The 26,690-nt window shown below is 34.1% G+C and overlaps 2 long non-coding RNA genes and 2 pseudogenes across 2 annotated transcripts; 3 read left to right on the forward strand and 1 right to left on the reverse strand.

The window, feature by feature from the left end:
- Positions 1-324: 324 nt before the first annotated feature.
- On the forward strand, positions 325-26,685 carry LOC140966208 (uncharacterized). The gene is made up of 2 exons (XR_012173277.1): positions 325-428; positions 26,556-26,685. It is a non-coding gene; the product is annotated as an uncharacterized lncRNA (long non-coding RNA).
- Positions 445-25,592, forward strand: LOC140966191 (uncharacterized; annotated as a pseudogene).
- LOC140965680 (alliin lyase-like) lies at positions 24,600-26,289 on the forward strand (annotated as a pseudogene).
- Positions 26,305-26,690, reverse strand: LOC140966202 (uncharacterized). The gene is made up of 2 exons (XR_012173274.1): positions 26,573-26,690; positions 26,305-26,461 (listed from the first exon to the last, which is right to left on the reverse strand). It is a non-coding gene; the product is annotated as an uncharacterized lncRNA (long non-coding RNA).

Raw genomic sequence — 26,690 nt, forward strand, 5'->3', positions numbered from 1 at the left:
CGATCTAATTTCAAATCACAACCGTTTGGCTTCTCCAATGCGATCAAAGAGACAAGCACAGTTTCTGATCATGGACCGGATTTGATGATCAAGAGGAAGAAGATCCGTTGATAGGGATATAAAAGAAGAACCATATCTGCTAACCCCAGATTGGTTTGGTGTTATATACGCCCAGGTATAAACATCGAAACAAAATTTTAAAACTTCTGTTTCAAAACTTGTTTTAAACATCGAAACAAAATTTTAAAACTTCTGTTTCACCTTAAGTGTGAGAAAACCGTACACCAACATATGTCCATCTAATCATCTATTTCACCTTCTCAATTTTGTTTTTGCAGATTTCCGTTCCTGGCCTTACTAAACTTTGACCAGGTTATGCGTGCAAGTAAGAGTGGCAGGCTTGGGCAAACATTTTCCGGCATAAATGTGTTAGATAATGCAATCTGTTTGTACAAACGAATGGTTAGAGTAAAACCATTGTCTTTTGTACGTGAATTCACTCAACTACTTTATCGTATTATGAAGCTTAAATAGTACTCTTTGGCTATTTATCTTCACAAAAATATATGCTCTATGGGTATTACAGTTAATAATAATTATAACATGAATATTATGATTAATGTTTATTGTATTTCCAATCATGCAAATTGTAAATTCTCTATGTTATATGTGGGTTCTTTGAGTGTGGGTGTTTGCCAGATAGTACCACTTTTAGTACTATACTGAAAGGATTGTTCAAAGAAAATCATGTTGTTGAGCACAATAATTGTTTAGAAATATTGTACAGGAACATGTTCTCAGTCGATATAATGATGTATGGAATTGTGATCGATGGACTTTGTAAAGTTGGTAATAGTGGCAAGCAATGGAGTTACTTAAAGTGAAGGAAAGAGAGAGTTGTAGAAGGTGATGTCATGCTCGAGAATATAATGTCCAGTTTGACGGATCTTGGGTCTACGATTTCTCAAGTCAAGTCGATTCAGGTGCTCCATTCTTTAAGTCTCGATACCCTCAAGAACCATACTATGAAAGACTCGAATAAACTGACCAAGGAAGTGTTTGCTCTGTTCACAACTGTTGAACGAATGAAAAGAGAAGTAGTTAGAACTCCTAAACTTGTCACCTTCCAAGAACTACTCATCCAGTGGATTGATTATGTGTAGTGTGGGTTGTGAAAGAAAATTGATATTGTGTAAGATCAGTTAGCTGAAATATCCGCACAGGTGAGTTCAACATTCATTTTATTTTCCAAGATGGGAGGTGTTGAGAAAAAAGGGGAAGAGCAAAAGAAGGCAGCAGAATCCAGCAAGAAGCGTAGTGATCCAGACATCACAACCGATAAAAGACCAGTTGACAAGAAAGCCAAGAAATAATCAGAGTCTGATATCAGTTAGAAGCCAGTTAGATGTCTGAAGAAGCTCAATAGTTTATAACTTTTATTTTGAAATGTTTGTACGAATTTGTACTTACCTCTTTCAAAATTAATGAAAAGTTTATTCTTATTTACGTACAAATCTGTACATCTCAGAAGATTTATTTTAGCTACATATCAGTTTCAGATAAACAGAATCAGATAATATAAAGTTCTAGTTAATCAGTTCAAAATTATAAGTTTTTCAAACACCGAAAATGGAGAAAATGTTAGAAATTATAAGTTTCAGAGTTTGAAAAACTGAATAGTAACCAAACTGAAGACCCAAACTGGATTAAAAGCACGTAACTGATCTCAGACACTACAAGAAATTCTGCATACAACAACGCATATACGACAACGGTTTTTGTGAAAAACCGTTGTCGTATGTTTTTAACAAAGGTTTTATCCAAAACCGTTGTCTTTTGAGGGTCAAATACAACGGTTTTTGAGGTCAATTACAACGGTTCTATAAAACCGTTGTCTTTGAGCGTTTTTTTACGGTCAATGACAACGGTTCTATGAACCGTTGTTTATTAGCGTGTTTTTTTGGATAATCGACAACGGTTTTAGCGTGGTTTTCGGACAAACAACAACGGTTTTGGAAAATGTTGCAATATTTAGCGAAGGTGTTTCAAAAACCGTCGCTAATTTTAAATTTAGCGACGGTTTTAAAATAACCGTCACTAATTTTAGCGACTGTTTTAACAAAACCCGTCGAATGTTTAAAACTGGCGACGGTTTTACAAAAACCATCGCTAAAATTAGCGACAGTGTTCTCAAACCGTCGCTAATATTAGCGACAGTGTAAATATAAACCGTTGCAAATTTAAATTATGCAACGGTTTCAACATTACCGCCGCCAATAGCGACGGTTTAAACAAAAATCATCGCAAATTGTCTTTAAATATCACATTTTCAGTCCATTTTCCTCCACAACACTTCACAATACTTAAAATTTTTCTCTTTTACACCATTTTATCACTTCACAACACTTAAAATTTTTCTCTCTTACACTATTTTATCACTTCACACAACACTTAAAATTTTTTTCTTTTACACAATTTCACACAACACCTAAAATTTTTCTAACCACTTCATAACACTTCAAAATATTTTCTCTCTTATACAATTTCACACAACACGTAAAATTTTTCTCTCTTACACGATTTTACTACTTCACAATACTAAAATTTTTTTTCTTTTACACGATTTTAGTTTCGATTATAAGTTTTTTTTTTATTTATTAAATTATTAAAAGTATTTTTTTTATTTTTCAAAACAAATTAGTGACGGACATTGTGATTAACAACCGTCGGTAATATTAGCGACGGTCTTGATTGATAACTATCGCTAATTTCAAATTAGCGACGGTTAAGTAAACCGTCGCTCATTTGAACTAGCGACGGTTTAATGAACTGTCGCTAATTTTGACTTAGCGACGGTTTAAGATAAAACCGTCGCTAATTTTTTTTAGCGACGGTTTTTAACCTATCACAACGAATAAAAACCGTTGTCGTTGAACGGACTTTCAACAACACCCTCAGTTACAACAGTTTTAAGGAGGCTACGACAACGGATTTTATCCGTTGTCGTTTGTCGTTTTTGGTGTAGTGAGAACTGAAGAAGACTTATCAAACTGAAATGGACTAAATAGAACTGGAGTAAAATAGACTAAATAGAACTGGAGTAAATAAACTAAAGTTCTCAAAAGTATTAATAAGTCTAAAAAATGATGATTCGAAGATAGAAAAACTGACTGTTTTCAAAATTGAATACCAGAATAGAAGAACAGAGCTAAATGTAAACATGTATATTATAATTGAAAAACGGTACTGAAGTTATAAGAGAGTTCAAACTCAAAAGACATCAGTTAGAATTGATTTAGACCAGTTGAACTGATCAGTCGACCAGTTTGACTCTTGATCAGTTGGACACGTCACCAGTTACAATTTGAATCTCAGCAGACAAACTGACACTCCGTACCAAAGCAAAAAAGACGAAACATAACAGTCTGATACATCGTACATTTGTCTGAAAAAGATGTCTACATGGATTAAAAGACGATTCATCGGATATTAATCATTAATTGCATTCAATGTGACCATTGAAATCGAAGACTATATATAGCTGATGAATTCTGTTTGCAATAGAATCTCAAGCTCACACTTCATTGAGTTATTCGTAGCAGTCAGGCTACTCATTTGAGCTATTCAGTTTTCAACTGATAAATTTTGTAAGAAAAACCAAGAGTTTCAGTTTGGTATTGTTTAAGTCCAAACTGAAGTGTGTTATTACATTATATTGTAAATAATCAAATTCTTTTAGTGAATACCTATTCTTGAGATAGAAGAGGTGACGTAGAGTATTTGAAGTCTATGAACATCCATAAAAATCCGTGTATATAATTTTCTTGGTCATTCAGTTTTCATAGAACCCAAACCAAAATATTCAAATATATCCTTCAGTTTATTTCTGCATTACTTTAGTTAACTGATCGATATCGACATACAAGATTTCAGGATCAGTTCCTCAAAGAACTGATGCACATTCAGAAAATATCTCAAAAAGTCTAAGTATTTATTCAATCTCCCCTTCTAAATACTTTACCCGTATCATGACATTTAGTTTACTACATTAACTCCAAATTTCAAATAATTTGGACTTCTTATGACCAAGATACATCATATTTCATTATTTTAATATCGTTAATTATTTAGTAATCTAGCGTTACTAAATCAACAAATTGTAATATTTACTTCGGACATTACAACTTTGAAGCTCAACTCTCATGTATATGTGTGAGTGGTTGAGTGTGATGATTTAATCAATTACATTGTGTGTATCTCGCAAATGTATCATCACACTTGAGCTTGCTCTTATTCTAACTAATTTCTTAATGTAGGCTGCCCATACTTTGAATCACCTTCAAAAAATCTTATATTTGATCTTCAAATTGTTGTATTTATAGGCTCCAAGAATGATATGTACGTTTCACTCGAGAATATGATCGTTAGAGAAGATTTTGGACAGTTTGACATTAAAACAGTCATTTCCGCCTTGATGGTCGCTTTCCCTGAGCCTGACTGATTTTGAGGTCTGCTATCAGTTTAGCTTGTCAACTAGAGTGATGATTCAGTCGGGCTCGTCAGCTATACTGAACTTGCTTATTTCAGCTTGTGCATAACTAGTAGATTCATCTTCATTTATCAATATCTTAAACTTTGATTTGCACTTTGACTTGTGAATATGATTTGTATATCATCATATTATCTTCATAACGCATACTGCATCGTTCTATTTGGATAACCAAGCTGATCAAGCAGACCAAAATATCGTAACTGCTCATGTCGAACTGATTGTTGTTTTCCTTGAATCAGTTTGGTCTTGCAACCATCCGTTTGCCTAATTAAAATTCGATTTGTCCCAACTGACGTGAAATACGACTTATCTCAAATTGAGTTTTCTGTTTAGGAATTTTAGCGGCTGGTCATTTGTAGCATCAAATTATTTTATTTATTTTTTCATAACTTTCTCGATATAATAGAGTTTATGAATTTACTGTACATGTCTATATGATCCATAAATATCATATTTTATTGTATATGTCTACAAGTTTTGATGAATATCATATTTTATTATGTATGTAAAAATATATTTTAATAAATATATATATATATATATTGCCAGTTCTTCTATTCAATTCCCTCCAGATATTAAAGATTTTAAATTTAAGTCTTCTGTTTCTGATATAGAAAAATTATTAGAAGAAAAATTTAAAAATCTTAATATTCAAACTCTTAATGAAGAGTTTGAAAATAATAATATTTCTGATGAAAAAATTAATAAAATTAAATGGGCAGATAGACCTACTCAAAATAAATATTATTATGATAGACCAACTCCCATCGATGTTCTTATAGAAGAACAAGAATATATATTTTCTAATAGTTATAATGGGAAAAGTATTTATGAATGGAATATTGATGGTTTTAGTGATAAGCATATTTATAATACTGCTCACAGAATGCTTATGTATAGTACTGTATGTAAAACATCAGGAAATAATGATAAAAATATTGCAAAAATAATAATAGCAGGATTTACTGGTCAACTTAAAGGTTAGTGAGATAATTATTTACATTACTCCCATAAAGATGAGATTTTAAATTCAATAAAAATTGAAGATAATATTTAATTAGAGAATGCAGTCTATTCATTAATAATGACTATGATTGAACATTTTACTGGTAAATTCATTGATAATAGTGAACAAATTCGTACTTTATTAAGTAATCTAAAATGTAAAACACTTACTGATTTTAGACGATATAAAGATACTTTTTATCTCGTATTTATGAGATACCAGAATGTAATAATAGTTTTTGGAAAGCCAAATTCATAGATGGTTTACCTTTCTTATTTGCAGAAAGAATCAGAAAAGTATTAAGAAAGGAAGACATAAATATTCCTTGAGAAAATTATACTTATGGTAAACTGATTAGTATTTGTATTCAAGAGGGTTTAGCTCTCTGTAATGAATTAAAATTAAATAATCAAATTAAAAGACAGAATTTACTGGAAAGAAAACAACTAGGTAAATTTTGTGATCAATTTGATATGGACCTACCTAATAAAGGTAAGAAGACCATAAAAGATAAAGACGAAAGACATTATAGGAAGAAAAGACATTTGTCTGATAGACAAAAAGATAGAAAGAAAAAAAGATAAGAAAGCCGTGAATTACGGAAAGCTAACAATTATAAAGCTAAAAATAAACTAATTATTTGTAGAAAATGTAAAAAGCCAGGACATTATGCTAATCAATGTTGGGCTAAAAACAAAATTAATAATTTAGATATAGATGAAACTCTTAAAGATAAAATCAATAAAATAATAATGGATTCTAATCAAAATTCAGATAGTGAATATGAGAATAGCTCATAATTTAGTTTAGAATTTTATAACTCAGGAGATATAATAGAAAATAAATCTTTTAATTCTGATATAGAATGTGATAATTGTATACAAGGAGAATCTTGTATCAATCATTTAAGTGAAATTGATAATAAAAATGATGAGTTTTATAAACTTATGTCACAATTTCAGGATTTAAATATTCATGTCTTAACTAACAGTAATATTTTAAAATTCCTTAAAATGAGTAAGGATCCAATATTAAAATCAACAATTATTGATCAAATGGAAAATACTGATTCAACAAGTAGTAACAATAATATTCTTGTTAAACAAGAACAATGTTATTCTATGAAAGAAATAAAAAATCTTTTACAGAAAAAATATAGTAATCAAAATCCTGTTACTATACAAGATTTAGTTAAAGAGATTAATAATCTTAAAGAACAAATAAAAATTTTACATAATAATAATAATAATAATCTAAGTTATCGAATTTCAGTTATTGAAAATAACAAAGAAGATAATGACAGTAGTCAAAATATTTCATTTTCTGATAATAATCATTTATCTTTTTTAAGTATGATCATATCTCAAAAATGGTATACTAATATTACTTTGTTAATAGATAATTCTTATAAAAAGAATTTCATTGTTATGATAGATAGTGGTGCAGATTTAAATGTAATACAGGAAGGATTAATTTCTACTAAGTATTTTCATAAAACTACACATTCTCATTCTCATGCGGGAGGAGAACCTTTAGAAATAAATTATAAATTACCAAAAACATATATTTGCAAAGATAAAAACTATATTCAAACCAGTTTTTTATTAGCAAAAGATATTTCTAGCCAATTAATACTTGGTTTACCTATTATTTATCAAATATATCCTTTAAAACATGTTGATGAAACAGGTATTACAGGATCTATCAAGGTAATCCTATTTCTTTTAAGTTTATAACTAAACATGTTCATAAAATTCTTAATGAATTACAAGAAAAAATTGATAGAAAAACTTTTCAGATCAATTCTTTAAAAGAAAAAGTTAAAATATTAAAAAATCCTAAATTACAAGAAAAAATTCAATTTATTTATAATAAATTTTCATTAGAAATATGTAATGATCTTCCAAATGCTTTTTGGAATAGAAAGAAACATATAATCTCTCTGTTGAGGATCGATGTAGAGTTTAGATGGGGGTGAATAAACTCTTTTCTTTACTGATTTCTTCTTTTGAAGTTGCTAAAATCCTGTTAAAGATTGTAGCTAATCTTGTTCAAGTGTGCAACCAACAAATCACAGAATAGTGCGGAAACGATCTGATGGTTCGGTAATTGAAATGATAAAAACAGTAGGCAGTAGACAGTAGTTGTTTATGGAAGTTCGAAGATGAAATCTTCTACGTCTCCCCTTCTTTTGTTTCCAGAAGGTATCACGAAAAGACTTTGGATTTTACAGTACACACCCACTTCAGCAGGACTTACCCTCTGCCTACTGAAACTCTTACTATATCAACACGATAATATGTAATCAAGGTTCTGGAAAGGACTCTTTTCCAGATTACAAACTCTTCTCAACAAGATATGAATAGTATGAACTGTTTATGAAGAGTGTGAGAAATAGCAGCACAAGATGATCTTCAACCGATCGAATATATGCTATGAAGCGTGTGCTACTTTTCTGTATGTCAAGCTTTTTGTGAGATAAGAGAGTTTTGTGCTCAAATCAACGTTAAGAGTATTGCAATCAGTATCTAACTTTATCAACGTTGTTCTTGTATATTTATAGAAGTTTTGATCCCAACGTCTATAAACAAAACGGCTTCTTTGACTTCTGATATATTCAGCTTTAATACCTGAAATAGGTCCTGCAGAAAAGCTTCAAAACAATCAGTCTTGTTTTATACCAAAATTGGTAAGACGTAATAAATGGCTGCATACAGAATTAATGGTGCAATTAATGTTATTACTTGATAAAGTAACGGTAACATTCAAGGCTAGTTCTGTTTATGCGAAAGACGTAAATTTACTATGGTTTGGAATGAATTCTGCTTCTGTTTTCCTAGAGTTCTAAGTTCTGCTTCTGGTTATCTTAGAACTTTAAGTTCTGCTTCTGGTTATCTTAGAACTTTCCGTTAGCTGAAGATTACTGCTTTTATATTGCCTAAAGATCTGCTGATTTTAAGTCTCATTGCCCATCGCCACAATCAAGTTATGTCTAACAATTTCCCCCTTTTTGGTGATGCCAAAACCTGAATATTAGCAGAAAAATAATGGCAAAATAAAACATAGTTATATTAAGATAATTAAAGAAGGTTTTAATTATCGGTGCCAATGTCCTTGTAAATGGTTTCTTCAGCATCTTGATATCTTCTGGCAGAAGATTCTGCTATATCTCCAGTTGTTCTTCCTTCTGGTTCTGCTTCCCCCTTTTTGGCATCAATGGCCAGTACTCGAGACAGCAAACCATCCATACGGCTAGAAAGATTTAGAATGCCATTGTTGAGCATTTCCAGATATGGTGCCTGATTAGATACTCGTTCATTGAGAGCATTGAGAGATTGAGACTGGGACTCAATCGTGGCATCCATAGATTCCAAGGTGGTGGAGACTGAACGAATAACCTCATCATGGTCGGTGAGTCATTTGAGTATGTCAGTTTGACCGAGTACGATGATCTCTTGGCTTCTGGAAACATTTTGTTGAAAGACAATGGTCTCAGCATACATTTTTCTCACAGACTCTGCCGTAATAGATAGTTCCTTAGATATGCGGTCTCGAAAGAACTTAGAACCACTGACTTCTCCAGCATGTTCACGAGATAGCTCCTTTACTATTTCAGAGAGATTGTGGAGATCTTTTTGCAAAGTATCAATCTCAAATTCAATATCAAACCGTTCCGGTTCTGGAGAAGGAGTTCTGGTGATCATACGCTCCTTGAGTTCAGCGGTACGAGCAGCAGCTGAGTCAGAAATGGATAAGACCAATGCAGTAGAATGTTATAGTTCTGTTGGAGCAATGGGAGGAATCACATTTTTGGAACCATCAGAGGTGCCAGGTTCAACAGGGCTCAAGTCTAGAGCTGCAGAAACAGGAGGTGCTACATGAGTTTCCTCATCAGCAAGTGGAGCAACAGAAGTTTCTTCAACCATAGGTTCAGGCGCCGTACTATCATCTTGATGAGTAGCTTCAGTGGTCTCTGGTGGTTGCTCTGAATGGATAGAATCAGATGGCATATTCAGTAGATCTTTTATTTCTGCTTGATATTCAGCAGAAAAGTTCTCAAGATTCGGTAAAGGATTGTCATCTGATGTTTCCACATGCTGAGGTTCAATTTGAGCTTCGGAGAGTACCACTTCATTAGCTTGAGTTAGTGCAGCAGCCGTCGTAAGAAAAATAGATTGAATTACTTCATCTACTGAAGCTAATTCTCTAACAGAGATCAAAGATGATGATTGAGCAGGCAGGTCCGGTGATGCAGGAGTACTAGAGACCTTGGCTCCGGAAGAAACTGTGATCATTTCCTCAACTGTCTATGTCTGTAGAAGTTCGGGTACCATGCCTAACTTGTAAGGCAGAGGCTTAGTAAAAACCTGTTCTTGAGCTCGAATTAGCTCAGCCAAAGTTTGCAGCTGACCAGTCATAAGCTGAATGATATCCTGATCATGAGGAGCAGTAGGACTCATTGGATCAAAATTTGACTCTAAAGATGTCAACACAGAGTCCATCGCCTTTTGTTTCAGTTGATCAACGATATAATTTCTCCGATTCATGGCTTCAATAACTTTCTTGGTTTTTGCAATAGCAAAAACTCTTTTCTCATGCTTCACGATCTGAGCAAATACACCTGCAGTGTGTAAGTTAGTGAAAGGGTGAAATGCTCTCATCTTTAGCCATTCATCAAAGAACAACATGTCTTCCCTGGCAGATTTTTCAATCTCTTGAAGATGAAGTTCAATACCAGTCTGCACTGAGGTTTTGGAGCGTTGAACTTGATGTTCATCAGACATCTTTTGCTTTCCTTTGCCTGTAGGAATAGGCAGTGAGGTACGAGTAGTTGATGATCCGACTAATGACTCTCGAATCACAACTCCATTAGTAGGTCTAACATTAGGTTCTGATGTTGATGCTGGTGGAGCAGTAATAGCCGTTGGTTTGATGAAAGAGGAGGTAGTAGTTGGTTGTGAAATAGTAGAAGTAAGTGCTGGTTGGGAGGGAGTTGCTACTGGTTCTGAAGCAGACTTGGTTTTGGTTTGAGTGGCTTCTGGAAATACTTGTCTCAACGGAACAGTATCCAGATCAGCAATGGCCACATTTTTCTTAATACGGATGGTGGTTCTCGACTTCTTTTTGTTGGGTGTTGCTACTGGAAGAGATGCTTGAGTAGGAGCTGCTGATTCTTCAGAGACAGTTTTATCCGAATCAGTCAAAACAATTACTCTCTTCCTTTTGATTTTCTTTTGGGGAGCATGACCCTCGGCTAAAGTATCCCCAATTTCCTTTTTCATGGAAACAAAATCGGCCACAGTTGGTTTAGGCCTCAAAGCAAGCACATTATTGGCATCGGCCATAGTTACAGAAGAAGCATCTTGATCAGTAGTGAATGGAAAACCAGCATCCTTTAGCATCTGACTGATTTGAACAGCAAAACCAGTGCTCTTTTGTGAAACCATTTCTCTCATAATTTTGAATAGAAACCAACTCCAATCCACCTTAATATTCGAGGTGATTGCCACCATCACCTGAACTTTTTCTTTTGTCAAACGATCAAAAGTACCAGCTTTGACAAGATGTGCCTTTGCCACAATGTCAGCAAGCACTTGGTATTCCATCTTCAGAAGCTTCTTGAAACAAGAGGGGGAGAGTTCTTCTCCAGAAGCAGAGAAAGAAGTAAGAGCAATAGACATTTCTTCCTTTGAGATACCTGATAGGTCAGAGGTGCCTGAGAGTGGAAGAAAGAAGGTTGATCCAAGTAATGGAGCATCAATGGCAATAGTTGCATCTCCCTGAGAATGAATGATCTGTCCATCTTGAACAGTTTCTTTGGCGAAGAATTCCAGAAGTGCTGTCTTATAGATGATGGCAGGTGCTTCCAAGAATCTTCGAAGGCCTGATTTTTCAACAGCCTTAAACATTTGTACAAGTCCTTCATCTTTAATAGTAAGAACCGATGAAAAATTAACTTGATAAGCATTGAGAGTGTAAGCTCCAGCCATTTTTCTGAGATAATTTCGTTGAAGATTATGTTAGACATGAGAAAGTAGTAGCAAGAAAGTCTGGAATCGTAAATGTGAAGAGGAATAAGAGGCGGTTAAAATTCAAAATGTACAGCCGTCAGTGTAAACACAAGGACACGTGTCAGTATGTTTACGGTTGAATATTTGAAAGGTTATGCAGAGTGTCAGAAAAATTATTTTTCAAAAATGAAAAAAAAAGAGCGGGATGTCTAATGAGTTACTTAAAATAATCAGAAGAGAATTTGTCGTATTATGATAATATCTACTGGAAGTTATAATGTGCTGAAGTATTGTCAGCATTATTGACAAAATCCAGTAGATACTTTGTCTTATCGAACAGACAAAACTCTCTTCTGCTTCTGATAAAGCACGAAAGTATGAAAGGTTACTCTTCCCCCTGAATCTATGCAATAAATGCAAAGATACGAAGTCTGAAGGAATAATAAATGATTCTTGGTATCCGTGCAGACAGTGAGCCGTCGTTTTGGCTTCTATAAATACCTGCAATTTTACAAACTGAGTCATTCAAGCTTTTATCAAATCAAAACAAATGAGTAGTTCAAGTGACTTCTCGGAGACTTCTCCTGAGTCTGAATCAGCAGAGGAATTCCAAGGACAACTTCCAGCCTTTCGTAAACAGCAGTTTGAAGATATTCTTTTTCAAGATATGAAGACTTGGAAGAAATTCATTGGCATATAATCTGAACAATTAGTTAGATTGTTCTAAATTATTCGGTTTAAACTGTGGAATTACCCCTTTCACAAATCATGACCATGCAAAAAGAGGGGATTCCAGTAGTTTTAGTTAGATTCATGTTGAAGTACTCAGTGCTACTGAAGTACCTCAAACTGTTGATATCAAAAAATGTAGTAGATAAACGCAATGTAATGTATCTGGTTTTGTAAGAATTTCATTTTGTCATATTTTCGTTTATCTACTACTTTCATTGAATGTTATAAAACAAGGGATATGAAAAACTTAGTCTGGGTAAATCGGATGAATCAAGAGACGTTTCATTTGACTTGAGACTCTTCAACTTCTTCAATCATTAAATGTCACCTGTCTATAAGTAATACAACAAGAATGTTAGATAATATCAGTTCGATATGTCTAGTTCAAGCAATTCTAACGCTTGTAGCAGTACGCATGTCACTGTCACAGATGAAGTGTTTCCTTATCTGGAAGACTTGAAGAAGACTATTGAAGAATATGTCTTGGTAAAAGTCATGTCTTCATGGTTCAAGATTCAAGATCTTCAGAATTCTTATCAAAATGGTTTGGCATTTACTCGTTCTCAAAGAGCAGTAGCGAGAAGATACAAACAAAAATTTGATGTCAATCATGTTACAGAGCTAGCAACTGATCAAGATCTTCTGCATGCGATGCTGTGGAAGGAGTGACATCAGCTAGAGAAGATTTCTTCTGCTGAATCCTTCACTAGTTTAAGAATCCATGAACTGAATAATTGGATAGTTGAGTGGCAGGAATTTGTAGGTTCTGGACTGGCTGCTGTAACATGGCATAGATTATTTCCTCAATAAAATTTTAGTAGATGTAATTTTGTCTTCTTATTCTTCTGCAAAAATTCTACTGTTAAATATTGACAAATAACAACTAAGTTAAATCAATTAAACCAAGTACATTTCGAAAGTAAGAAAACTTATTCTCAGGCAGAGGTTTTGTAAAGATATCTGCTGCTTGTTGATCAGTAGGAACGTATTCCAGACGAATATCCTTCTTTTGTACATGATCTCTGATAAAGTGATGTCTGATATCTATGTGCTTCGTTCTGGAATGAAATACTGGATTTTGTGTGATTGCAATGGCACTGGTATTGTCACAGAGGATGGGTGATTCAGAGGCTTGAACTCCATAATCTTTGAGTTGTTGCTGTATCCACAGTATTTGAGAGCAGCAACTTCCAGCAGCAAGATACTCTGCTTCTGCAGTAGACGTGGCTATGGAAGTCTGCTTTTTACTGAACCAGGAGATCAACATGTCACAAAGAAATTGACAAAAACCACTAGTGCTTTTCCTATCCAGTTTGCATCCTGCATAGTCAGCATCTGAATATCCAATAAGATTGAATGATGAGTCCTTGGGATACATAGGCCGACATTCTGAGTACCCTTTAAGTATTTGAGAATACGCTTAGCAACAATAAAATGAGATTGTTTAGGGTTAGTCTGAAATCTTGTGCAAATACAAACAGCAAACATGATATCAGGTCTGCTGGCTGTGAGATATAATAATGAGCCAATAAGACCACGATACTGAGTTACCTCTACTGAGTTTCCATTTTCATCTTTGTCAAGTTTAGTAGATGAGCTCATTGGATTGGAAGCAGCAGAGCATGTTTCCATACCATACTTTTTCAATAATTCTTTCGTATACTTAGCCTGATTTATGAAGATTCCTGTTTCCAGTTGCTTGACTTGCAGTCCTAGGAAGAATGTTAATTCTCCCATCAAACTCATCTCAAATTTATCCTGCATCATCTTAGCAAACTTTTCACATAGTTTGGGGTTAGTTGACCCAAAGTTAATGTCATCAACATAAATTTGTACTAACAAAATGTGCTTATTCTTAACAAACGTGAATAAAGTCTTATCTACTGTGCCAATGGTGAAATCCTGATTAACAAGGAATTGTGATAGAGTGTCATACCATGCNAGTCTTGCTTTGTTTCTAACCACATTTCCTTCTTCATTTAACTTGTTTCTGAATACCCACCGAGTTCCAATGACTACTTGATGAGTAGGTCTAGGTACAAGAAACCATACTTCATTTCTTCTAAATTGATTCAGCTCTTCTTGCATTGCTTCAATCCAACTAGGATCCAGAAGAGCTTCTTCAATCTTCTTTGGTTCAACCTGAGAAATAAAAGCAGCATGCATATATTCATTAAGCATTTGTCTTCTTGTCCTTAAAGGAGCTGCTGGATTTCCGATAACCAAAGATGGAGGATGTGATTGTCTCCAAATGAAAGGGTTTAGACGGATTTCTTCCAGATTTGATGGATTTGGACCGAGCTCAAGTGAGGTGTCAATAGATCTTGGGGTGTCAACTGCTGGTTCTGGTGCATCCTGTATCTGTATTGCTGGTTCTACTATAGGGATATCTGGTTCTGGATTTTGTGCATCGTTGACACGTGGTTCTGTATCATCTTCACTATCCAGTTCTAGATGAATGTTGTCCAACCTGTTACTAAGATTTGAGGTGTTAGTAATTTCATGAGCATTGCTGTCTTCATCGAAAACAACATGAATGGATTCTTCAACATTAAGAGTTCTATTATTGAAGATTCTGAAGGCTTTGCTGACTGCTGAATATCCAAGAAACAGTCCAGCATCTGATTTCGAATCAAATGCAGTCAAATAGTTTTTACCGTTATTATGCACGAAACATTTGCAACCAAATACATGAAAATAAGATACATTAGGCTTATTCCCTTTCCATATCTCATAAGGAGTCTTATTATGTCTCTTGTTGATCATGGTTCTGTTTTTTGTATAGCATGCAGTGTTGATTGCTTCTGCCCAGAAACGCTGAGAGATGTTAGCATCTGCTAGCATTGTTCTAGCGGCTTCTTTAAGAGTTCTGTTTCTCCTTTCAGCTACTCCGTTTTGTTGAGGCGTTTTGGCAGCTGAATACTCATGATGAATGCCCTGTTCATCCAAATATAACTCAAGTACCTTGTTAGTAAACTCAGTACCTCGATCACTTCTGATTTTAATAACAGACACTGATTTTTCATTTTGAATTTTCTTCAGAAGTTTGATCAGAAGGCCACTGGTCTGGTCTTTTCCAGCAAGAAATATTACCCAAGTAAATCTGGAAAAATCATCAATAATAACGAGAGTGTATCTCATTCCCCCTAAACTTATAATAGGGATTGGACCAAATAAGTCCATATGCAATAATTCCAAACATCTTGAGGTTGATTTACTACCTTTGTTCTTGAAGCTCGATCTTATCTGTTTACCAAGTTAAAATGCAGAACATACGTGATTTTTAACGAAATTAATATCAAGCAAACCGTCAACTATGTTTTGCTTTTTGAGAATATTGATTGACTTAAAGTTTAGGTGATTCAATCTCTTGTGCCATAGCCAATGTTTATCACTGAGAGATGCAACTAAACACGTAGGAACATTAATATGATCTACATTCCAAAAAACTCTATGTATTTCCTTCTCGTTTCCCGGTTAAGATTGCATATCCATCCACATCTTTAATTATGCATAAATGCTTCTGAAAAACTACTGAATATCCATTGTCACATAATTGACTGATACTGATCAGATTATAACATAGGTTTTCAACCAAAAGTACATTATTTATAGTAATGTTACCATGAGTAATCTTACCCTTACCCACGGTTTTACCTTTTGAGTTGTCCCCAAAAGTTATTTTTGGTCCTGTACAACTTATCACTTCTGATAATAGATTCTTTTGTCCAGTCATGTTTCTGGAGCATCCACTGTCCAGATACCATATGGAGTTGCTAATCTTGACTTTCTTCTGTTCCTGCAAGCACAAGTTTTAGTAAATGGTACCCAGTCTATTTGGGTCCAAGCCTTATCAGTCCCTTAGGAACCCACATCTGCACAATTCTTGGTGACTTTGTACTTCGGGTATCCACCTTTGTGTGTGCAACAGAAGGTCTAGTATTCTTAACGTAATGCATTTTAGAATGTTGTTCTTCCCTTCGATTCTTGGTTTCTGGTCTGTATCTCTTTTGAACAGGTCTACTATTAGTGCACTGGTAGTTTTTAACCCTCATAGAGAGTTGTCCTTCTGAGTTGAATCCTCTACTGGATCCAGCACTTTGATGGACTCTACTCTCAGGTTTAACATAACCCAGGCCATAATGGTTTCTTCTGTTCGTCTGATTTACAAACTTTTCGCCTTGAACAGTCGGTACTACTGGTTCATGTACCATACTGGATTTAACGAAGTAAATGAATTTGCCTTTGTCTTTATCCAGTATTGGTTTCGTACTAGTTTCTGAAGTGCTATCATTGTTACTGAAACCGAGACCACTTCTGTCTCCAAATTGTTTCTGTAACTCATGCATCTTCTCCAAAGAAACAGAAGACTTGATCCATGCATTTACCAGAAGTGATAGCTTCTGATTTTCAGATCTTATTGTCTGATCTTCTGCATTTACTCTCTCATTCTCAGTTTTCAACTTACTTATCTCGACTTCCAGATCACTACAGCTGTTTTCTTGCACGCAAGTAAACTTACTGATTTGATCCTTTAAGTTTTGATTTTCAGTCTTAACTTCCTCGAATGATTGAGAAAGTCTTGAGTACTCTTCTACCATGTCATGCAGTTCACTAACCAAATCAGTTCGTTTAAATTCATTTGAGTTAAAGTCGAATACCTCTCCAGGTGTTGAGGTTGATTCGGTATCTGTCATAAGGCATTTGACTTCTTCTACATCACTGTCGCTTGAATGATCATCTGAGTCAGAAGACTTAGAGCTAAAATCTGCCCACTTGGACTTATTTTCTTCAGAAACCATTGCTTTGCGATCTGATCTTCTGTATTTCTTATCATTCCTCTTGTGCTCCTTTTTATTCTTCTCGTCATTTTTGGGCTTTGGGCAATCAGCAATAAAGTGACCAATTTTTCCACAGTTAAAACATGCCATATCACCGGATGGTGATTCCTTCTTAAAATTTCGGTGAGGATTCTGATACGTTCTGTTGTTCTTCTTCATGAATCTAGAGAATTTTTTCACAAACAGAGATATTGCATCATTGCTGATCTGTTCAGCAGTTATATCAGATGTACTTTCAGTAGTAGCAGTAGGAGATACATTTGGAACAATTGTAACAGGAGCAACAGCGGTCGCAGCAAGAGCCTTGGTAGGTGTACTCGATGATGGCTCTTCTCCACTTCGTATTTCCAGTTCAAATTCATATGCTTTCAAGTCTGCAAATAGATCATGCAGTTGTAATTTGTTCAGATCTTTGGATACTCTCATGGCCATAGTTTTTACATCCCATTCCTTAGGCAATGCTCTCATTACTTTGAGCGCTATTTCTCTGTTGCCATAGTCTTTACCAAGAGCTGCTAGCTCATTAACCAGACTACTGAAACGGTCATCAAACTCGTTTAGAGTTTCTCCGGCCTTCATTTTCAGATTTTCAAATTTTTGCATGGCCACGGTCAACTTATTTTCTTTAGTCTGCTCATTTCCTTCACAGATTTGAATGAGCTTTTCCCATATTTCTTTTGCAGTTGAACACATCTTGATCTTGCTGAAGGTGTTCTTACCAAGAGTTTTATAGAGTGTGTCCTTTGCGACATTATCCAGATTGGCTTTCTTTTTATCTTCACTAGTCCATTCTATTCTTGGTTTTTCAACCATTTCCGGCGCACCATCAGTGATAGCAATGGCTGTATTAGGCTTTAAGATCTTTAATGGACAATCTGTGATGACGAACCACATGTCGTCATCTTGAGCTGCTAGATGAGCTTGCATACGGATCTTCCAGTCATCGAAGTCTTCTTTTGAGAACATGGGAACCTTGCTAAAGTGTGCCATCTGTTGTAGATTTAAGAACAAGAATAACACTACTCTGATACCAATTGTTGAGGATCGATGTAGAGTTTAGAGGGTGGTGAATAAACTCTTTTCTTTTCTGATTTCTTCTTTTGAAGTTGCTAAAATCCTGTTAAAGATTGTAGCTAATCTTGTTCAAGTGTGCAACCAACAAATCACATAATAGTGCGGAAACGATCTGATGGTTCGGTAATTGAAATGATAAAAACAGTAGGCAGTAGACAGTAGTTGTTTATGGAAGTTCGAAGATGAAATCTTCTACGTTTCCCCTTCTTCTGTTTCCAGAAGGTATCTCTAAAAAACTTTGGATTTTACAGTACACACTAGTACACACCCACTTCAGCAGGACTTACCTTCTGCCTACTGAAACTCTTAGTATATCAACACGATAATATGTAATCAAGGTTCTGGAAAGACTCTTTTCCAGATTACAAACTCTTCTCAACAAGATATGAATAGTATGAACTGTTTATGAAGAGTGTGAGAAATAGCAGCACAAGATGATCTTCAACCGATCAGATATATGCTATGAAGCGTGTGCTACTTTTCTGTATGTCAAGCTTTTTGTGAGATAAGAGAGTTTTTGTGCTCAAATCAACGTTATGAGTATTGCAATCAGTATCTAACTTTATCAACGTTGTTCTTGTATATTTATAGAAGTTTTGATCCCAACGTCTATAAACAAAACGGCTTCTTTGACTTCTGATATATTCAGCTTTAATACCTGAAAAGGGTCCTGCAGAAAAGCTTCAAAACAATCAGTCTTGTACTATACCAAAATTGGTAAGACGCAATAAATAACTTCATACAGCATTAATGGTGCAATTAATGCTAGTACTCGATAAAGTAACAGTAACATTCAAGGCTAGTTCTGTTTGCACTAAAGACGTTAAGTTACTTTGATTTAGACTGAGTTCTGCTTCTGGCTTTCTAGATCGATAAATCTAAGTTCTGCTTCTGATTTTTGTTAGCTGAAGACTACTGCTTTTATATTGCTTAAAGATCTACTGGTTTTAAATCTCATCGCCACAATTAGGTTAAGTCTAACAACAGTGGCAAAAGAAATCTAAGCTATTGTTAAATGTATTTTAAAATTTCAAGATGATTTATATAATCAAAAGTTTATTATAAAAACTGATTGCAAATCTGCAAAATTCATGTTTAATAAATATTTTAAACATGATGTGTCTAAACAAATATTTGCAAGATGGCAGGCTCATTTAGCTCCTTTTGATTTTGAAATCATTTATAAGAAAGGTGAAGATAATCACTTACCTGATTTCTTAACTCGTGAATATTTATCCTAATGTCTTTATTTACAGATATGTATTCTCGAGGTCGAGGAGAGTCCTCTTATAGAGGGCGAGGTGGTAGAGAAAAACCCCCTAATATAATAGCACAGCATGGCAAGCAGAGGCTAATAGCCCAGAACTTATCCAGTTCATCAGCCAGTAATACTGAGCATAATACTGAGTTATACAATGAGTTACAAGAATTTTTGAAACAAAAGCAGAAATCTAATACAGATTCTCAATCTTCAGTATCATATGCTAATATCATGAAAGAAGATGCTAATGATTCAGCTCTATATACAGAGACAAAACATCGAGAATTAATTCTTCTTATAGAAGAAAAGGATATCCAATGGGAAAAGACTCCGTGGACTATCATGGAGAGATATTTAACAAATACATCATATGTATTTGGTTCTTATAAACAAAGAGAATTTTATGAAAATCTTCTGTTATCCACAAAAAGTGTTGATATAACTCACTTTTTCAGTAATACTCAACAAAAAGGAAGTTATAACTTCTCCAAGTTCAATATCAAAAAAATAATATCTATTAAAGAATATAGTATATCTCCATTGGTTGAAAAAGAATTTTATTCTGATACTCATAAAATGAGTTTTAAATTTAATTTTTGGGATTATGTCGAGAGTTTTAATAAAATTCTATTCTATGAAAATGAGAAAAAGAAACATACATGGTTTCTGAAAATTTGTGAAAATGTTTTTCATTATCCTGTTCCAAATTGGTTCTACATATGGTGGAAGATTTTTGGTCCATCGGCAAAAATTTTGCCTGAGGTTTTTATAAAACCAATGAATACTTGGTTAAATGTTTCACCAAGCATTAAAAAATCCTTTTCTGAACATTGGATTGATGGGAAGACTCTATGTCTGTTCTTCATGGAATTTGGAATCCCATGGATCTGGAGATGGCAGCCAGAATTCGGTTATACTGATGAAGGTATCCCTTGCCTATGGAGAGTAAGCTCTACTAAATTTTGGGATAAATTATTACGTGAAAATCCAGCAACTAGACAGCTTTATGGCTCAGAAACTCTTCATCAAATGGAAGAAAAAATTTCTTCATACCAGAAATATTTACAGCATCAACAAGAAAAAGAAAAAGATGCAATGAGGCCATTTAAAATTTTGACTCAAAAATATTCAGAAATTTACTCCAAAGAGAAAATGGTAGAAATCAACATTGAAGAGATGAAAAAAGATCTCTACAAGAATATTGGATGTTCTGATTCAAAATCTGACAAGTCCATGGCGTCCGAATCAAGTGAAAATCAATTTATTCATCTAATGCAAATGCAGGATGCTCAAGATCCAGAGGATGATATTCCTCAATTTTCTCAGATCAATGATATTTTTGAAAATTTAAAAAATTCATTAAAAGATAATATTAAAGATGATTAAGATATTCATCTTTAATAATTGATACAAGTGGCATATAATTGCAGACGGTGCAAGTTGGTGGAACCTCACATAGTGGCATGATATCATGACAAAAGTGGGTGGCATATCACTATTTATTTTTTGACTTTTGTAAACATGTTACTGTTTGCCTTAATAAAGCATTTTACTGTTTATATTTTTAGTTGGAATCCGAGGTTTCATGTCCGGCACTTCCATCTATATATAGAACCATTCTGTGTTCTTAGAACGACGCGGTCGAGTTTGTTCCCCTCTATTCGTATCTTGTAAAAAATCCTTCTTAATAAAAGCTTTCATTTATTCAAGACTTCTATTTTGATTACAATTATGTAAGTTTACTGTTTTTATTTTTTGTTTTTATTTTACAGTTTTAATTTTTATATTTTGGTATATTAGCCTGAATGACATGCTAAAATATTTGTGCTAAATCATCCCATTACTAACCATGATCTATATTTATTTGTAACTTGGAATTAAATTGAAATGATAAAAGATTTATTTGAATTTTAGAATTTGATGTAATATAAGGGTTAAAGGTTGAACATAAGGTTTAAAGACGAACCAGGAAATAGTAAACACAAGGTTCGAAGTTAATTAGGAGACATAAATTCATGTTGTAGCCCTTCAGCCTGCTTAGTCGAAAGATGGCGTTTAAGACGTTTATGGGTGATTTTTATGAATTTATGTTTCTTAAGTTGTCTTCGGGAAATCCTCTGTTGTTTAATTTCTCTGGTATATCTTTTGTAATTCCTTTTATGTTTTGTAAAATTGCCACAGATGAACCTTATATTCATTCTTATTCTGGAAATTAAATACCTTCTTTTATTAGTTCATTAATTTGAATATGGTATATAGGCTGGAAACCAATAATCTCCATGTGTGCGAAAGCCACTAAGGAAATATTTGGTAAAACAACGCCACGTATCAGATTCAATTGTATTCCAAACCTCAGATGGGCGGATAACTGTTAAACATATTAATCAGATAATTGAAAATCAAAATTATACAAATTTATATTTAACTATAATAGGAGAAGAAATACATTCTCTAAAAAATAGAATAGATAAGATAGTCATAGCTATTAATCAAATTAAACCAGATGTTCATATACAAGAACCAGAAACTAATATTAATAGATCTAATATTACAACTCGTAGATCTATAAGATGGGAAGAAATAGATTTCCAGAAAATTGGATAATTGAACAAGCTGTTCCTAGAAATCCTATAATAAATAGAGATTTACAGCAAGTTATTCAAAATAATGAAGGATCTGTTCAAATACAGTTTAATAATGACCAAAGAAGATTATTACCCTATTCTGTTTATGCTAGATCAAGATCTAGTCATTCTTTTATTTCACCTGTAGATTATATAGTGGATTTTCCACAGACTTCTAGAGCTTCTACTTCTCAGGTAAGAGAAGAAGAATCTTCTATACAAGATACAGTAGATGATTTAATTATAAATCAAAATAATATTGTTCATAAAAGTAATTTTCAAAAAGTTAAAGAAACTGATACAGTTTCAGAAATGAATTTTAGTATTTAATGGATAAAAACCCAAAAATTGATTTTACTAAAGGATCTCGTGCTAGAGCGAAGATCAATACAGAATTTTATCTACCCAAATGAGAATCTTTCAGAGATTGGTATTTTAAAAGTTTCTCTGAAGAAGAATTTGAATATATTGTTGCAGAATTTTATAAATTTTGTGAAAATCAGAATAAATTAATACATTGTGTTCCTTGTTTTTTAAAACTTTTATTATCGATTATATTTCTGTTTTAGAAAGAAATTATAAACTTTCTTCTGGATTGATTCAAAAATCGGTTTACCCTCCTCAGCAACCTTTTCTTATAAAAAAAATAATAAATTTTTAAATTTTACTGCTTTTTCAAAATTATTTGAAAACAGATAACGGTTAAACATATTAATCAGATAATTGAAAATCAAAATTATATAAATTTATATATATATATATATATATATGTATGTATGTATGTATGTATGTATGTAATAAAATATACAAAATATAATCAAATTTATCAAATTTTATCAAATACAAACTTCATTTGAAATCTATCGTTCAAAAATCCCACCAAATCCTTTTTTAAATTGCACTCACACATTAATAATTGCTTGGTTAATTTTATCAAATACAAATTGTTGCAGAATTGATTCTTAATTTTGTCAGCTATACAGGATTTGTAATTTTGGTTATCTACAATTCCAGAGAATAGTGGGGAGACAGAAAGTTTTGCTTCTATGTGATTCTCTAACTATGTCATGTGGGCCTTCTGAGAATTTTTGAAATTTATACGGTTGCTTTATGTTGATGCATTTCTCTAAAAGAACTTTACTTTAGAATTTGAAGAGATTGAGGGAAAAACTTTTGTTACAAGGAAATAGATGGAATTATTTTGTAAGCTCACAAAATTTAATCTACTCGGATCTTGTTTTGTACGGTTGCTTTATGTTGATGCATAAGTTAATGAAGGAGATGATGAAATGCAAAATATATCCAGATGTTATCACGTTTAGCATACTGGTTGATGCTTTGTGTAAGAATGGGTTGGTGGATAAGGCCGGTGATGTAGTTTACATCATGATCCAGAATAATGTGGTTGTGTACAGTGCATTGATGGGTGGATATTGTTTGCAAGGCCGAGTCAACAAGGCAAGGAAGCTCTTTGACTCTATGGCTGGTATGAGCCATGCTCGCCCTAACGTCCAAACTATTGCATTTTAATTAACGGATATTGCAAGGAGATGAAAATTGATGATGCCATGCACCTCTTTCTTGAGATGTCCCCCAGAGGATTGAAGCCTGACGTGGCTATATATCCATCTATGTTACAGTGGTTATTTCGTGTCTGCAGGTGTTCTGATGTGCTTGAACTATTTGATGAGATGCAAATTGCAGGCCAAAAACCTAATTTTATACTTACTATAATATATTGGATGCTTTGTGCGCAAATGGACTTGTTGCTGGAGCATTGTCATTGTTGGAGTCAATGGAAGACAAAAGGTTATATCTTCATATTACTCACTACAACATCCTCCTGGATGGATTGTGCAAAGTTGGAAAACTAGATAGCGCACGAAAATTATTTTATGATCTGATTTCTAAAGGATCTAGGCTGATGTTATTTCATTCAATACAATGATAAATGGATATTGTCAAGAAGGGCTACTCGAGGAGGGTAAATATTTTCTTCGAACAATGGAACAAAAAAGTTGAATCCTGATAGGATTACCTACAACATTATTGTTCGGGGATTTCTTTTGAGGGGTAATTTTGATGAGGCATCAAATTTTCTTGATGAAATGGAAGAGAGAGAATTTGCCTTTGATTCGTCAATATTCTCGCTGTTGCTTGATTTATGTCGGACTACTGGACACAATCCAACTCTTCTCAGAATGATTCAGAAGTTTACTCCAAGTACTCTAAAAGTAAAATTATGTGCCAAATTCAAATGAATCTTTAATCTTGTTATACTGTTCCTGCCAGCGCAAATGGCAGAATTTGAAAATCACCGTGGATATTGGCTTTTGTTACATTCCTACATATTCACCACCCCAGGGAACGCTCATGCAGTGGGGTGATTAGACTGATTTTGTTGTGGCAACAGGTTTTATAAATTGTGTGCCACTGGTGATAGGTTTCGATTTTTACACAGAGCATGGTTGAAAATGAATTCTTAGTTGATGTAGACGATGAAGGTTCATACTCTAACTGACATAATACCTTTGACATACGAGGCAAAAAGCAAAAGCATACATTCTGAAAGAGCTAGCAATATTGTAATTTTTGAAATTGCTTTTTTACTGGTATGTTACTCTCTTGGCAATCAACCTGTGCTCGGATATTAACTGAGAAGTAGCAAGAAGCAGAAGCCGTGGCATCAGTTTCTTGCATGAGGCATGGACTATGTTACTTGGATGCATTAGTCATGTAGATGGGTGGCCAATTTGTGAGTGCAACACATGTTATGGAAGGTCTGACTGCTGACAAGTACTAATTATACCGTCCATGCATACAGGTTTTATTTATCATTTTTCTTTCTTTAAATCCTTCTTTTGTATTAATGTTGTTCTGATAGCTTAAAGGTTAAACCTTGGCATGACATTGGAAACATGCAGTGGGCGACAAGAATAGGCAAAGGATTGGCTGGTATTTTTATATGTCTCTTTTTGTATCCAATCTGTCTTTGGAAGTACACATGAGATAAGAATTGATTTTGTTGACTGTATAGTGGATCCAGCACCAGGCAATTATTCATGTCCCTAACAAAAATTTCACATATAATTTTCTAAAGCTACAAATTTTGCACCCTAAAATCCATAGAGCTCTGTATCTTGCCTTGAACTTCTGAATTTTTTATGTGCCTTGGTTGTGTCGATTGAAGTACCAAAATAATGCAATGACTAAGTATTGATTTTGTTCCACGAAAGAGATGCAGATCACGTTTATGGAGGCTGGAAGATGCAGATCACGTTTATGGAGGCACTATCGACGCACTTACCTCTTGGAAAACTTCAGGCATTCTACTACGGGTCCTCCAATTTGTGATTCTCATTCTGTTCCATGGTTCCTTGAGGGATAAAACATAGGTAGCTTAATATCTTGACTATGTTGTTTTCTATTCTTTGCTTCATCTCTACCACTTGTGCTATTTTTGTTCAGTTAAAAAGTGTTGCTTTCGTTTATATCCTTAGCAATTAACTTCTGTAAGCTTGAGTGTTGGGGGCCATTGTAATCTAAACTGTCTTTGTAAATATTAAAAATAACAAGTTTCGAGTTAATAATTTCCATTATGACTCTGCAGTGGGGATCCATTATTCTTGGAGCTCTTCTGGATGCAACATGCAGCTAGCAGTGTGGTCCTAGTTACAGGATGGCATAGAATGAGTTATTTCCGGACGAATCTTCTACATACCAAGAGCTTGAGAGGCACATCCAAGGTTGCATGCAATCACCAAAATGCAATAACCAACAACAAATACATCATTTTTTTGTGGTGGGGGTCGATCCTACTTCTTTGTGCAGTAGTCTATGCTTTTTTTACAAATTTATCATCGCCAGCTGATGTAGTTTCAGCCACGCCTTTTTACCCTGTTCATAAAAGCAATTTGGATTATGTTGTTTGCTCGTTTTTTTCGGACTTATTCAGATATTGACATTCTAATAAAAGGAATAGTTGTTAGCATATTCGAGATGAATCAGTAAACTCATAAGCTTCTTCGACTTGAACCTCAATGAATGGTTGAATCATTCGAGCTCGATTCAGAAAAGATTGCTTTCAAGGTCTTTTTGTGATTTTTACCTAAGTCGATATCAAAATTAACTTATCGACTGTGTGTGTCTGAATCAACTCTGAGAAATGTTCTTGCCATTGCCTTGGTATATGCAATCATTTGGTGTTGCAGGCTATCCCAAGTCACTTCGAGCAATATTTGATCACTATGTTCATGCACGTGCTGAAGAGGAGCGGAAGGAAAGAAGAGCTGGTCAGAAGGCTGCTTTAGATGGTTTCAAGCAGATACTGGAAGAAGCAAAGGAGGTTTGATACAATTGTCTCCCATTAAAGGATTCTCTTTTTCTTTTGGAATCTGATTACTGAAAACTTTAGTTGAAGTCGGGGATATAAGACAAAAACCTTTGATATTTAGGATATCGAACACAACACTGATTATCAATCCTTCAAAAGGAAATGGGGAGAGGATGCCGGATTTCAGGCTCTGGACTGGAAAGAAAAGGAAATTTTATTGAACGAAAGGTATGATTCATTACTGCACTGATTTGGG

The sequence above is a fragment of the Primulina huaijiensis genome, chromosome 2 (genome assembly GCF_012295235.1).
Source record: "Primulina huaijiensis isolate GDHJ02 chromosome 2, ASM1229523v2, whole genome shotgun sequence".
In the NCBI taxonomy this organism is placed as follows: domain Eukaryota; kingdom Viridiplantae; phylum Streptophyta; class Magnoliopsida; order Lamiales; family Gesneriaceae; genus Primulina; species Primulina huaijiensis.